Source organism: Argiope bruennichi, chromosome X1 (assembly GCF_947563725.1).
Source record: "Argiope bruennichi chromosome X1, qqArgBrue1.1, whole genome shotgun sequence".
In the NCBI taxonomy this organism is placed as follows: domain Eukaryota; kingdom Metazoa; phylum Arthropoda; class Arachnida; order Araneae; family Araneidae; genus Argiope; species Argiope bruennichi.
In genome coordinates, this window is record NC_079162.1 from 11,867,236 (window position 1) to 11,880,913 (window position 13,678).

The following is a 13,678-nucleotide window of genomic DNA, read 5'->3' on the forward strand; positions in this document are numbered from 1 at the left end:
GTCATTTGCCTATAATTTTTTTGTAATAACTCTTTATTCGATGGTTCAATGAAGGATGCCTCATATATATTATGAAGCGAAAATAAGTTGAATTCAATGAAGCCGAATGCGGTTCGTGAATTGAATGTAAAAACATCATTCTATTCCTTGACAAGCGCTATCAATTTGATTTGAACTCCGTGACAATGAAAACAAATTTGCAAGCCGGCAAAGCCAGTGTTTAGTCCTATCTTACCTCGAGATGACAGGAACATCAGTGAAATTCTCGGTTTCGAGTAATTAAAATTAATCAGAGCGTAAGATCAGCATTTAAAAAAACGAGTCACTGATGCTTGCCCCCATTATTTGATAAGATGCTCCCCATGTGTGAACCCCACACAGCGAACGTAATTTCCACACGCTTGAGGTAAAGTTGATTGCCTTCAAGAAAGGCAATGGGGGAAGGGATGGAAAATTTTGCAAATTTGGGTAGCATTAATGCTCTTAGTGGTGGAAGAAAACAGAAGAAAATAAGAAATGTGTTTCCAGAGCAGAATGGGATATGAATTGAAAAATTGTGAGGATAATTTTGAATTAGGTGTAGGTGACAATTAACTATGGGGATGCATGTAAATTTTTCAGATTATCTCATGTATCTTTGAATGTTTTGAAAGAATTTTTTTGGATGGAAACGTTGAAGATATTTATCATTCTTCCCATTATTATAAAGTTATTAAGAAATGGATGCAACCAGCTAACAAGTGTCATATATATTTTTTAACTGCACTTATTATTTTTTGGATTTTATGAATATTGTTTTCCTATGCATTAAGATTTTTATTTATTTTTGAATATTTTCTTTTTTAAAAGCTATTTATTACAATAATTGTCGTTTTCAAGATACATTCCTAATATTGAAAAAGCGTTTGAATTTAAATAAGATCTTAAGAATAATTTGTCAGCAAAAACATGTATAATTTGTTCAGCTTTTATTTATTTTATAGGAGTAAAAATATTTTTTTTGTATAATTTTTTATCTAATAAATGTAATCTAATTTTTATTGAGTAAAAAAAGAAGCACACACAGTTTTATTGTTTCTATTGTTCTTAAATATAACAAAATTCTAGAACAGGAAGATTTAATTCAGAAAAGAACTTTTCATTACAAATAAATTATCTAAAATCTAAAAAAAATCTTATTAATTATCTAATCTTATCTTATCTAAATCTTATTATTACTAAATTATCTAAATCTAAGCTCAAATCTCTCTGAATCAAAATTTATTTATAATACAAAATCAAGTTAATTCGTCGATAACACAAGTGACATTAAACCTCGGCAAATTTGTGCAAAAGTAGAAAGATTCATCAGTAAATAAGAATAACTATGATTTAATAACGTGAATGATTGAAATTAAATGGACTGAAAAATCAAAAGCATGACATTTAAAATGATTTTGAGAATAGAGGGACTCGAGGTACTAGGATTAAATTTAGGATTAGAGGGACTCGCTTTTCGAGACCGCAATGCGCGTGTGTATGGTTCTAAATTTGGTTGCTAATACCAGTATAACAGTATTATCTATTTCGTTCTTCCTAACAGAAGGGCGTATTTTATCAAGTTTGCTCTATATGGCTCATACATTGTGTATTGAATTGATTTTGTTCAATATATTTAATTTAATTATCATTTCGTGTTGCATAGGACATACAGTACTTCCTCAAATGTGAACAGATTGTGCGCAGAGTTCGGCAGAGTGCGCAGAGTGAACTGGGAACATATAAAAGAAATAGACTATTTAGACTATTTATAACATTTCAATAGATTATTCATTGACTGATGTTATAAGATATATATATATATATATATATATATATATATATATATATATATATATATATATATATATATATATATATATATATATATATACATACATGGGAATTTTAAAAAAGAAAAAAGTAGAAATTCACCTCGCTACTAATAGATGTCCTCCTTTAATAAAAAATAAGTTAAAACAATATCTCAATACCTATTTTAAAAGATTATGTAAAGGGAAAAATAGCAAGCAGGTCCAGTTGCAATACAGTGAAGAAAAAATAGCTATTCTAATTTCTTCTTCAGAAAAGAGAAATATTTGGAATTCTTCAGGTTCTGCTGAGCATGACGATATTGAATATAACTAATGGGAGATAAGAAATGAAATTAAAAAGTCAGAGTTTCCTTCAACTTCGTAAATGAGAATGACACTTATAAATGTATTCCTATAATATAGTATTTTTTCCCTTTGAGTGACTGAATCGACTTTTGCGTTCCCAGTTTTTAGCTCAAAAGTAATTCGTTTAAATTTGAATGTATATTTTCTTAAACCTCAATGGGTGAAGCATTCTTATCAGAGCTATGATTAAATACAAAGAAAAAAATAGATTCATTCCGTTTAAAGGTTAGTTTTTCTAAACCGATATCTATACGATCTAAATAATTGGTGCTTGGAGGGTTAAGGCACGATAACCCTCCAAGAAAAGGATCAAAAAGGAAAGGATTAGAAGGGAAAGAATAAAAATTCACTTAAAAACATAAATAGAGGGTAAAATAATAATGGAAATATGGAATATTCTATGCGGGGCAAAAAATTCAATTATGATTCAGAAAGGAAAAAAGGCTAATAAGACATACCAAAATAGGATACTGCTCAGTTTTCAAATTCTGGATCTATATGGTACTAATGCCATTGCTACATCAGACAATTCTCACAATATTAGAACAAGTGGTTTGAGATTTTTCTAAAAAAATGTTACATTCGTAATGCTTCTTACTGTTGGCTGTGATGGAGCAGTTATTGTCGCTGGTTCTAATAATGGTACCATAACCAGTCTTTCACACAGTTCCTTTATTAGTTGCATACAAATGAATTAACGTGTTTCATCTATTCCAACATTTAAAGGAAAAACTATTCATTTAAAGACTTATTGTGGGGAAAAATCAGAAAACAATTTGTAATCTTGCAAAAAGCTGTCTGTAATAAGATTTGAAAAGATTTAAGCAAATTGTGCGAGTTACATAGTCCAAAATTGTTGAATTACGCATATATAATGCAAAGAAAATCAACACTAACTCAACTCTAGTAATTGTAATGATTCTAGAAAAAAAAAGAAAAAACATCAGCCAGTCCCAATGTTCAGATACATTGAGACCTGAAGGACTCTACTCTCTATTCTCAAGCTCATATTAAGTGTCAAACGTAATTTTTATCTTTGAATTTATTTTCAGTCATTCACGATTTCAAATCAGAACTATTATAATTAATGAATGCTTTTTATAAGTTTTGTGCCAAATTAGATACATTTTAAGTTATTTGGACAGTAAAAAATGCTACTTAATTCATCGAAGATTTTGCATTATAAATAGATTATGTAATTGTAAAATTTTCCACGTTTCAATTTCTTTATTTCGATTTCTTTCTTCACTCCTCTGTAATGTGGAAGCCGAAAAAAATAGATTTATATATCGACCATGCAAATGAAAAAAAATGATCACGAAAGATGAAGGGGTTAATTCATACAACACTAATTTCAACATTCTCCTAATGGAGGATACGGTTTTAAGTACTGACATGTTCGACAGTTAAATGTATCAGTTTCAAAAATTATATTATCGTTCAAAATGTCTGTGATTTGAAGTAGGCAAGAGCACCGAAATCTCCATGAATTTCAAAACATGGCATAGAGTGAATTTGCGGATGCCATAATTCATGGTATCTATGGATGATAGTGCATGTGTTAAAGAATTATGGAAAAATTATGGAAAAAGATGGTTTGTTTACTCGTTTCGTGTTTTTACACAATTTTATTTCATTTCATTTCTTCTACATTTCTAAAAGTAGGTTTTTTTATTCATTTGTAACACATTTTCTTTTTCGCATGAATTCTAAACTTATATACACTTGTGTGTTCTCTATAGCAATGCACAAGGTTTTTAGACTTAACGATCATTTAATATTTTAGTTTAATGAAATGGGAAAATTAATTAATCTATTCATTAAATTTTGATTCGGAATGTGAGAAGTCATTTGGTAGTGATATGGAGAAAAAATTAATTTAAAAGTTCCATGAAATATTTATTAATGAATTAAGGATAAATAGGTAAAAAAGAATTTAAAGGTTCTACTTCTTTTTATGGTATGGAGTTCGAAGTCCTCATTTCAATATTTCTAGAAGAACATGACGACAAACATATTGGGGAAATGCAACACGTATCTCCATTGATGTTCTAACATTTCGGAAATTTTGTTTCATTGATTTTGTGATCTATCATATTCATAATGAGCAGACCTCTGCATCTTTGTTTTTTGGTTCTATTATTGCAGAAAATCATCTGCAATTCTTTACTTTCTAACCCTTCAACCGGCTGGAACGTAGAAAGTCAGCCCAGCGAAATTCTCATGTAACGACTCGATCATAGAAATTCGTTAATCATTTATTATCCTAAGACCGCCTGAAACGTAAAAATAAATCTTTTTTTTTTTAATTTCTCTAATAACGACTCTGACCTAGAAAATATTAAATGCTTTAATACTTTTACGATAAGATCCATTTTACGACGATACAGATGCTGAATAATCGAAGGTTAATTGGTTAAGCATGCTTTATTGATCTATTGTTTTCCTCTATATATAAATTTCACAAAAAAATGTCATCAGTATCTTTAATTTTTTACTTCTCGGTTTACAATTTAGATAACGCAAGCGCTCTGCTTAAATACTTTCTTGATTATTTGCATTGCTGAGCAAGAGAAACAGTTCTTTGATTCTTTTCTATGATTAATTTATCCTTATTTAATGAAGCACGTATTATAATACAGTCATTAATGACAAAATTCAGAATTGGATCTACTTGAAATAAACGATTCAGAATCTATTTCATAGCGACAATTCAACAGTTAGTGAATCATTTCTATTTGCATTTTATCAAATACTAATAAAGATGAAAGTCTGTTTGCAGGCCATTTACAAAACACGCTTCTGAACCTAGAATTACTTGAGACCTGTACACTAGGGTGGAAAGAAAAACTTTTGATTTTTAATTTGTAATAGCGCTAAAAAGTTGCCTTTTGGTGTAGATAAGATAAATTAAAAATTTGAAAAATATTGGAGTACATCTTAAGGTATCGAAATGACTTTAAAATTTAATAAAAATACACTTTTTGCAACTTTTCAAGGAATTTTGCGTGATTTGATTATGGAATAAAAAAGCTTTAAACAGGCTTTGTCATATGAATAAAAGTATAAAAACAGTTTTACTATTGCATTGGCGTGACACCCAGGACACTGTTATTGAGGGGAGGAAGAGATTTGTCTGCATCCGGTGGTAAGGTCAGAGCTGGTATCAAGTCAGCAACTTTGCCGAGTTCAATTGAGTTGGCATCTCCTGTCGTCTATTGCGTAACTGATTAAAGTAACTGATTTGTTAATTTGTGATCTTTGTTGGGAGTAAGAATGACTCAGATTAAATTAGTGGAGAAAAAACACATGTCGAAATGTCCTATTTTGGGTTAAATTAGTGATTTGCTTGAAGTTGAATTACTTACTTACGAATTTGTTATGAAGTGCTACTTTTATATTAGATATAACCTCAAAATTGTTTCAGAGAATGATCTTTCTATAAGTGAAATGTGTAACACTTTAGATCCCAAAATACGACAAATATGGCCAAGGGCACCTATTTTACATTTTTTTAGCAAGAGAATAATTTTACAAATGATACAAGCTTACATGATAAATACTAGAATTTATTTAAGTCTAAAAGCAAAAAAGAGTAAGATAAATTTGATTCCAACCTCATAAAATTTACAGAAGCTAAATGTTTATTTGATATTACTGCCTGTAAGTGTGTAAACTTTAATACTTGTACTTATATAAAAGAAAAAAAAATGTACCAGTTATGGAACAAGAATTTTTAAACGATCAACGCTCTAACAGGAAAATGGTTATAGGTAACACAGATATAGCTACCACAAGCCCTTTGAGGGAAAAAAAAGCCCCCAAAAAATGAACTACAGGTAAACTTAAGGTGAACTACAGGTAAACTTAAGGTAAGCTACAGGTAAGTTAAGCTTAATCAGAACGGATAAAAAATATTACTGCGTGCGAAGCGGTTACCAGGAACAATCACAACACTGAAGAAAAACAGTGTTCTTTACAGGAAGAGGCAAACCAACCAGATCCTTCAAATATATCTTAAGACTCAGATTATATTGTGAAAGTTATGTACTTGTGTGGTTTAATATTAAGTTATAAACCTTCATGCACGTAGGGTTCAAACGTCCGTTTAACTTTATCTCATATTCACGAAATCTCTATGATGATCTCGAGAACGTTATAAACTCCATTATTCAAAGAAACGGATACTTTGTTGTTCCAGAAAATATCCTCTTGTCTATGATAAATGATGAACGTAAAATTCAAAGAGAACTTAATTTACTATGTGTATTAAACGGAAAAAGAGAGAGTAGAGGCGGAATCCAAATGTTCCAACGATTAACTTCGATGCAAAGAATTATATCGACATAACCTCATGGCTTGAAAATGACATAACTGAATATCCACTTGTTAAAACACGTTTCCAGTGACTCTCTCAAAGACTATATGGATGGCATCTGAAGCTGAGCCAAATAGTATAGTGGACCGGTTATCGTTCCTTGTCACGCGCAAGCAGTGGAATGAGCTGCGAACCTTGCGAATTGGATCAAAATGTCTGTGGTTCAATCGTAAGAGGAATGCATAAGAACTAAAACTGATTCATTTTTGACTATGCCAAAATTTATTGTGAAAAAGAGTTTAATGTGGTATTGAAGTAGAAACAAATATTTTTCAGATGTAACATTTATAATCATTAAGGATACAGAAGTAAGAAAATAAAAATTCGACATTATTAATATTTTATTAATAATGTCGTAATGTAATGTAATGTCGTAATAATGTAATTTTATTGTAATACCTTTATATGTATTTAAAATCATCTATTATAACACTGCAGTACGAAAAATTCATAAAACATATTTTATCAAAAATTATAATTTTTTTACAAAATTTTAGTCCTTTGCAGCACATTAAGATGTTATAGCATTGCATACGAATTTTTTAAAATTCTTTTCCCCACTATTACCAAACTAAAATCTAAACAAAGTTTTTAAAGGCCCATTTTAATTTTTTTTAATTTTTTCAATTTTTTACAAACTTTAAGTTCTTCGCGTCACCTCAAGTTTTTGTTGTATTGCATACCAAATTTTTAAAAATTCTTTTTTAACCTAAAAGGCAACTTTTCACCACTATTATCAAACTAAAATCTAATAATAATAATAAGTCCATTTTTGTATTATCCCACTGTACGCTTTGAATACAAAAAGTATGCTTCATTCAAATTTATTTATTCCGGTCACATTTTTGCCAAAATGTTTCGGAAGCATTAATTTACAAAAAATTATTTTGAAAATGCTTAAAAATTGCTAACATCATATTTTCATGTTAAATAGTGCACGAAATTTTATCTAATTTGAATGAATTTTTAATTTCATCGTTACCTTATCGTACGATGATATAAGAAATCATTGGATGAGGGGCGTGTGATGTGTTGTTGCTGCTGTTTACATTATTAGAGCACATATCTTCAAATTTGATGTCATTGATTTAGATCGAATGCCTTCAATTTTCTCACAGGTATATTTAATTCCGATATAATTTAGCAGAAAATTTATTGGAGGCGTATATTCTATAAAGTGTAAATATTTGTGCACTGTTGGAAAATTTGGAAAGTTATTTTCATATTTAAATATTACTTAAGTTCACTTAAAGCTATCTTTCAACATCTTATATGCAAACTTTTGTGTATATTTTATTTTGATCTTCTCAGTAATTTGCTTATATCTTCTATTTTTAAAAGTAACTGTCTAAAAAAAAAGCTAAAATTCCCTCAATTGTAAATTATTTGAATCAGTACTTTTAACTAAGTGTTTATCATTTACTAATGTTTGATGGAATTTAGAATTTTTCTGATTGAGTATCATCTGACAAATTTACCATAATTCAAAATCAGATAAATTTTCAAACAGTTCAAATTATCTTTTTCATTTCATTTGTAGATGAAAGGTCATTAAGTTCAAATTATTGAAATTCCATTTACCCTACCCTTATGATCAATCAATGAACTTAAGCTAATTTGTTGAATAAACAAATTAACAACAGTTTTTCTTGTTTGAATAAACAATTTGGTACTCATTGTGTATGATTTATTAATTTTAAATGGATTTTAACATGTCTACAATTCAACATTCCCCTTGAAATTTAAAAATTAATGAGTGATATATTTGTATCTTTAATAGGGGAGCAAGTTTTAGAATAAATTTTAACGATAAGAAGCGATTAAGCGGCTTTAAAAACTGAAAACCTCTAACAGTGAAATCACTACCTGTTTTTTAAGATAAAAAAAAGATTGTAAAAAAAGATAGCAAATATGGTTTATATGAAATATGTTGGACAACACCATTTAAAGTAAGTGAAAGAAGCATATCTAGAGCTCATTTTTGAAAAAGAAATTCTTGCTTTTATATAAGCCAGATATGATTATCTTGCATTTGTGAATGACTTCTATGAATTCTTTCTGTACCCCATTTTTTCTGGGCAGATAGAAAAGTCGTTTATCTGATTCTCTCAAATGGTTGGCAATCGGATTGACCAACCCGATAAAATGCCTTTTGTGTCTCGCAGTGTGAACGGAGATTATGAAATCCATTTTAATTTGAAAATTATGAATCGAGGACACATGTTCTATTTCGTGTCCATGTCATAACCTCTTCCGAAGATAGCTTTCAAGAACTTTCGTGTAGAAGAAGAATGCTAGGGCTCTCAGATATTTTCAGATCATTCTGTTGCAGCAGAATTGAAAGTATTGGCTACTACGTTTCGAAAAAAATTCTTAATCAAAGACTGTTTGTAAGAATACTACTTTTGATTGCCCCTATAAATCTACAATAGAGAGGTGAGCATTTATGTTGGACAACAGAACATGTTACCTGAACCATAGTGCAATGAAACTCCAATTATTTTTCACAGATAAATCCAGATTTACTCTGGAGAAGGATTCAAGGTAGCTGTTGAAACGTAGAGAATAAGACATCTGATACTAAGAATGTGGCATTAATGGAACTTGCAGAAAATTTAGAATCTGATTTGGGATAATATCTCTCTGTGTGGCTATACTGAACTCTATGCATTTTATGGAAGAACTCTCACTGTTGTGAGATATAGAGACGATATATTCGATCCATATGTTAGACAATATGGTGGTATTATTGCAGAAGAATCCGTCTTAGCCAATGATAGGGCTGCGTCATCGAATTTGCCTTGACGAGGAATGTCTTCAATTCACGGTTTGGAGGAATTGAACTGATCCGCCAACAGAAATTCACTGGAAGAACCTCAAAAGTCTCCTGCGAGGTCATTAAAGGAACTTGAATAAGTGTTTCTTGAATAAGTGAATTACCTTTGCTTGAAACGTCGGTGTCCTTGAAATCATGGGAATTATGGAAAAACAATACCGCCAAAGTAGTATAGTATGAAGAGCTCATAATCCTCTTTAAAACTAAATTATTTATTTTTAACAGGCATGTTACATCATCATTATCATTTCTCATTTAATCATTTTTCATGTTTATCAATTTTCTCCAATAATAGAATTTATCAAAAAAGTTGTATTAATTATTTATAAATTTTGTTTGATGTTGAAATTAGGTAAAATTCAGTAAATAATTGCTTAAAGCACATTTTTCAATTTTCAAGTTTTAATATTTATTTGTTTGCAAATTAGAAGGAAAAAATAAGTTGTACTTATCTTTTGGAGTCTAGTGCTTATTTTATTTTATGTCGGATTATGTTTAACCATAAGCATATGCAGAGCAACTCTTCAGTAAATAAAGAAATGATGTAAAATAATAAATTTAACATTACTTCATTTTATAATAAATATAAATTTTTCTTCTTTATAAAGGTAATAAATATAAAATAAGGAACTTATTCCCAGATTTAATAATAATAATCACATTTTTTGCATTAAATGTATGTATTTCTAATTCCATTTCTTTCACTTTGATAACTTCCAACCTTATGACATATCTCTGTTAAAATTTACATTTGAAAATAATTTTTTAAAAGGTAAAGAGTACTGCATTCTTGCATATCTCTGTTAAAATTAACATTTGAAAATAATTTTTTAAAAGGTAAAGAGTACTGCATTCTTTCTTCATTCAATCAAAAATTTTTAGATTTTTTAAAAATTTTATTTATTGTATTTCCATTCTTAAAATGAAGAATTAAATATAATTTTCAAACAAATATATTTAAAAATTCCATACATTCTTTTCACTTTTTTTACTTAGAATACGAAAATGCCAAGTGCATAGTAACAAGCAGCAGAGAGCCTAATATTTTTTTCTGCAGTTTCAAATTCTATGTTACCATGGAAACGATCCTTCAATTTAGAGCTCCACTAATCGAATTCCTTTAATAAACAGTCGTCTCTTAGTTTTCTTTTCCGGCAGCTTTATTTAATCTATACAGTTCTTTGAAACTTTAGTATGTATTTCTTAAGGTTTGAATTTGATAAAAAATCTTAATGATTTAATAAAAATAAGTGTCCCGCATACTTTTCTTATTTCTGAAACCTCAAGTAAAATAAAGAAAAAAGCTATGTAATTGTATTTTTGCTAAAAAACATTTGACACTATCTTAAATTGTAATAAAATACGGTATTAGAATACTTTGAAATATCATTACTTCGAGGTAATTTATTTTACTGAAATATATCTGCAAAAAAATACATGGTAAATTTATTTATGTGCGAAATTAAATTTAATAAAATTGAAATAACTTAATCATTGTAATTGCTTCCTACAAATTTAAAATAGATTTCTTTTAGATAATTTAATTGAAGTTTTCACGTAAAATTCTTAAAATTTTGTAGGTTATATTTCATTGAATGTCTAATCATAGTTCATTTTAATAATTTACAAAATGTATTCTTCAGATATTTTCGCCTATAAAATTTTATCTTTGATAATTATACTTCAGGTCTTCATTTTAATGGGATCAATATTATTAGGTTTCTGAGTCTTCCCTTTAAATTGACTGTAGAATTTCATTTTAGTATCGCTTTTTGAAAGCTTATAATTCCATTAAAATATGTTTATCTTCGTTTCGTTCGTAGTGTATCTCTTTATCTAAAATATGTATAATGTTACTATTCAAAAGGTAATAAAAATAATTAGTTGATTAAATGGGGCCTAAAACTCATTGTAATATAACCTTATTTAATTAATAAAAAGTTAAAGGAATGCATGGAAGGTGGTGAGGCAGTAAAGAGTTTTCTTGATACCAATGATCGCTGCTTTAAATCTACTGAATATATATATATATATATATATATATATATATATATATATATATATATATATATATATATATATATATATATATATATATATATATATATATATATATATATATATATATATATATATATATATATATATATATATATATATATATATATATATATAATGATATTTTAATCTCTTAATTTAATCCAAATTAATTCCCAAGATTTAATTTTAATTTAGCTCGTAGTAACTTCATTCTAAAAATATTCTCTTATTTCGTGATCCAATTCCATTTTACAATTTCAGAAAATATAACGCAAAACAAAGACGCAGCTTTCCTTCAAGTTTCCGTTATTCAAATAATTTAAAATCTATGATTTTTGGTTTGCATATTAAAAACGAAAAGAGTATTAGAATTTGACTTGATCAGTGACATTTTTATTTGCATCAGTGATCACCGAAAAATTATATAAATTTATTTATTTTCGGTTTTCATATTAGATGAATTGCACTTTGTTTCCATAGGTATAATATTCATTCTGAAATACTTTTGTATGTTGTATTTAGTCAATATTTTAATACCTTTATTCCACTTAACTTGAATAATGCTTGAAAAGGAATTTTCTACATATTTCCTGATATTCATTTCGAAATTCTGTGCAGTATGTCTATTCCTAATGATGGTGCACCATTTTAACATTATCAGAATTTAATTACCAGTTAATCTTTTAGTTTTACTTAGTTTTGATTCAGAACAAGATACACCACCTGTTAGAAAATACCAGATTATTTAATTACAAGATTCTGTATTAATTATAATAATGATTTATAAAATACATGAAATACTAAACAGTATGAAATAATAAGAATAAAATGATCGTAAAAAGCACACTTTCAACAACGTATAAAAATATAAGAAATATTTTTCAAAAGTTTAAATGGGGAAGGAAAAAGTGCTGCTAAAAATTACACGATAAAGAAGTTAAGTCACAACTGCGTCAAGGAAAAAGAAATTCTTAAAAATCACAATACATTATGAATGGGATAGAAATTTATTTGTAACATTTATGTCACCAGATAAGATTGTATTGGTCACACAAAGAGCGGAATAATTTTATTTATTTATTTAATCTTCGTGAGGTTATTTCATTCATATGTATAAAAGCAGTTGTAGCTACTAAATTTTGTATTCGCGAAAAGAGATAATCATTTGAATAAATTTATAAAACTAGTAAATACATGTGCGTGATTAAATCCTACTGATTATTAATTTTGATTTGTAACAGGTAATGAATTAAGAGATGTGTGGTTCTATTTTTAATTCATAAAATGAGGATGTGAAAACATCTCTCTCATTCCTACTTTAATTCCAAAAAAATAATGGGAGGATAAAAAATAATCATCTCATGATATGATCACTTAAGAAATAATCTTCTCATATTGAAATGTTTGGACATATACAATGTATTCCTGGATAATTCTAAAAAAGATTGCATTCTTACAGTAGGATAGTGCGAACATTTTATATTTTTTTACCAGATTACTTGTGGAATTTATGGAGAAATGAGGTTACGTGGCTACTAAGGAAAGAAATCATTAGAATATTTTTTTAAATAAATCACCCATTAAATATTATTCTAAAAAATAAAAACATTACATATTGCAATGCAGCTTATTTTAGTGAATTAATTGGTGCGATAAATTAAATCTCAATGAAATGAGAATTCCTCCCCCAAAATGATTCCCATGCATGCAACCTTCATTTGATTGCAGTTTGTACTATCGAAGTATTAATTTTTTTTCCTTCTGTGGGTACTGCTGTTTCACCTTGGGGAGAGAAGCACTGTCATTTGTAAAGGACGTATCATAAGAAAAATCATAAAATAACTTTATGTGTACCCCTTTTCAAACGTTCTTATTTTCTGCCAACACAATAAACTTTCTTGTAGTAATATTGGAACAAATTCTATGCAGTCACAATGGCCTTAATAATCCCTCCTTGATCTGATTTTTAAGCTATTCAAAGTATTAATGCAAAATTTATACTATAATTTATACTAAAGTTTATACTATAATAATATGCAATAATTTCTGAAATCGATACAAAAATATTATAGCACAATTTACAAAAACCAAAATCACAAATTGTCCAGTTCAGTCGTTTCTATCGTAACATTGATTCCTCTCGCAAACAAGTATTTATGCGTAGTACGAAAATTTAATAATTTCATTTTTTTTATTATTATTACACTGGTTAAAGATGGATTGAGA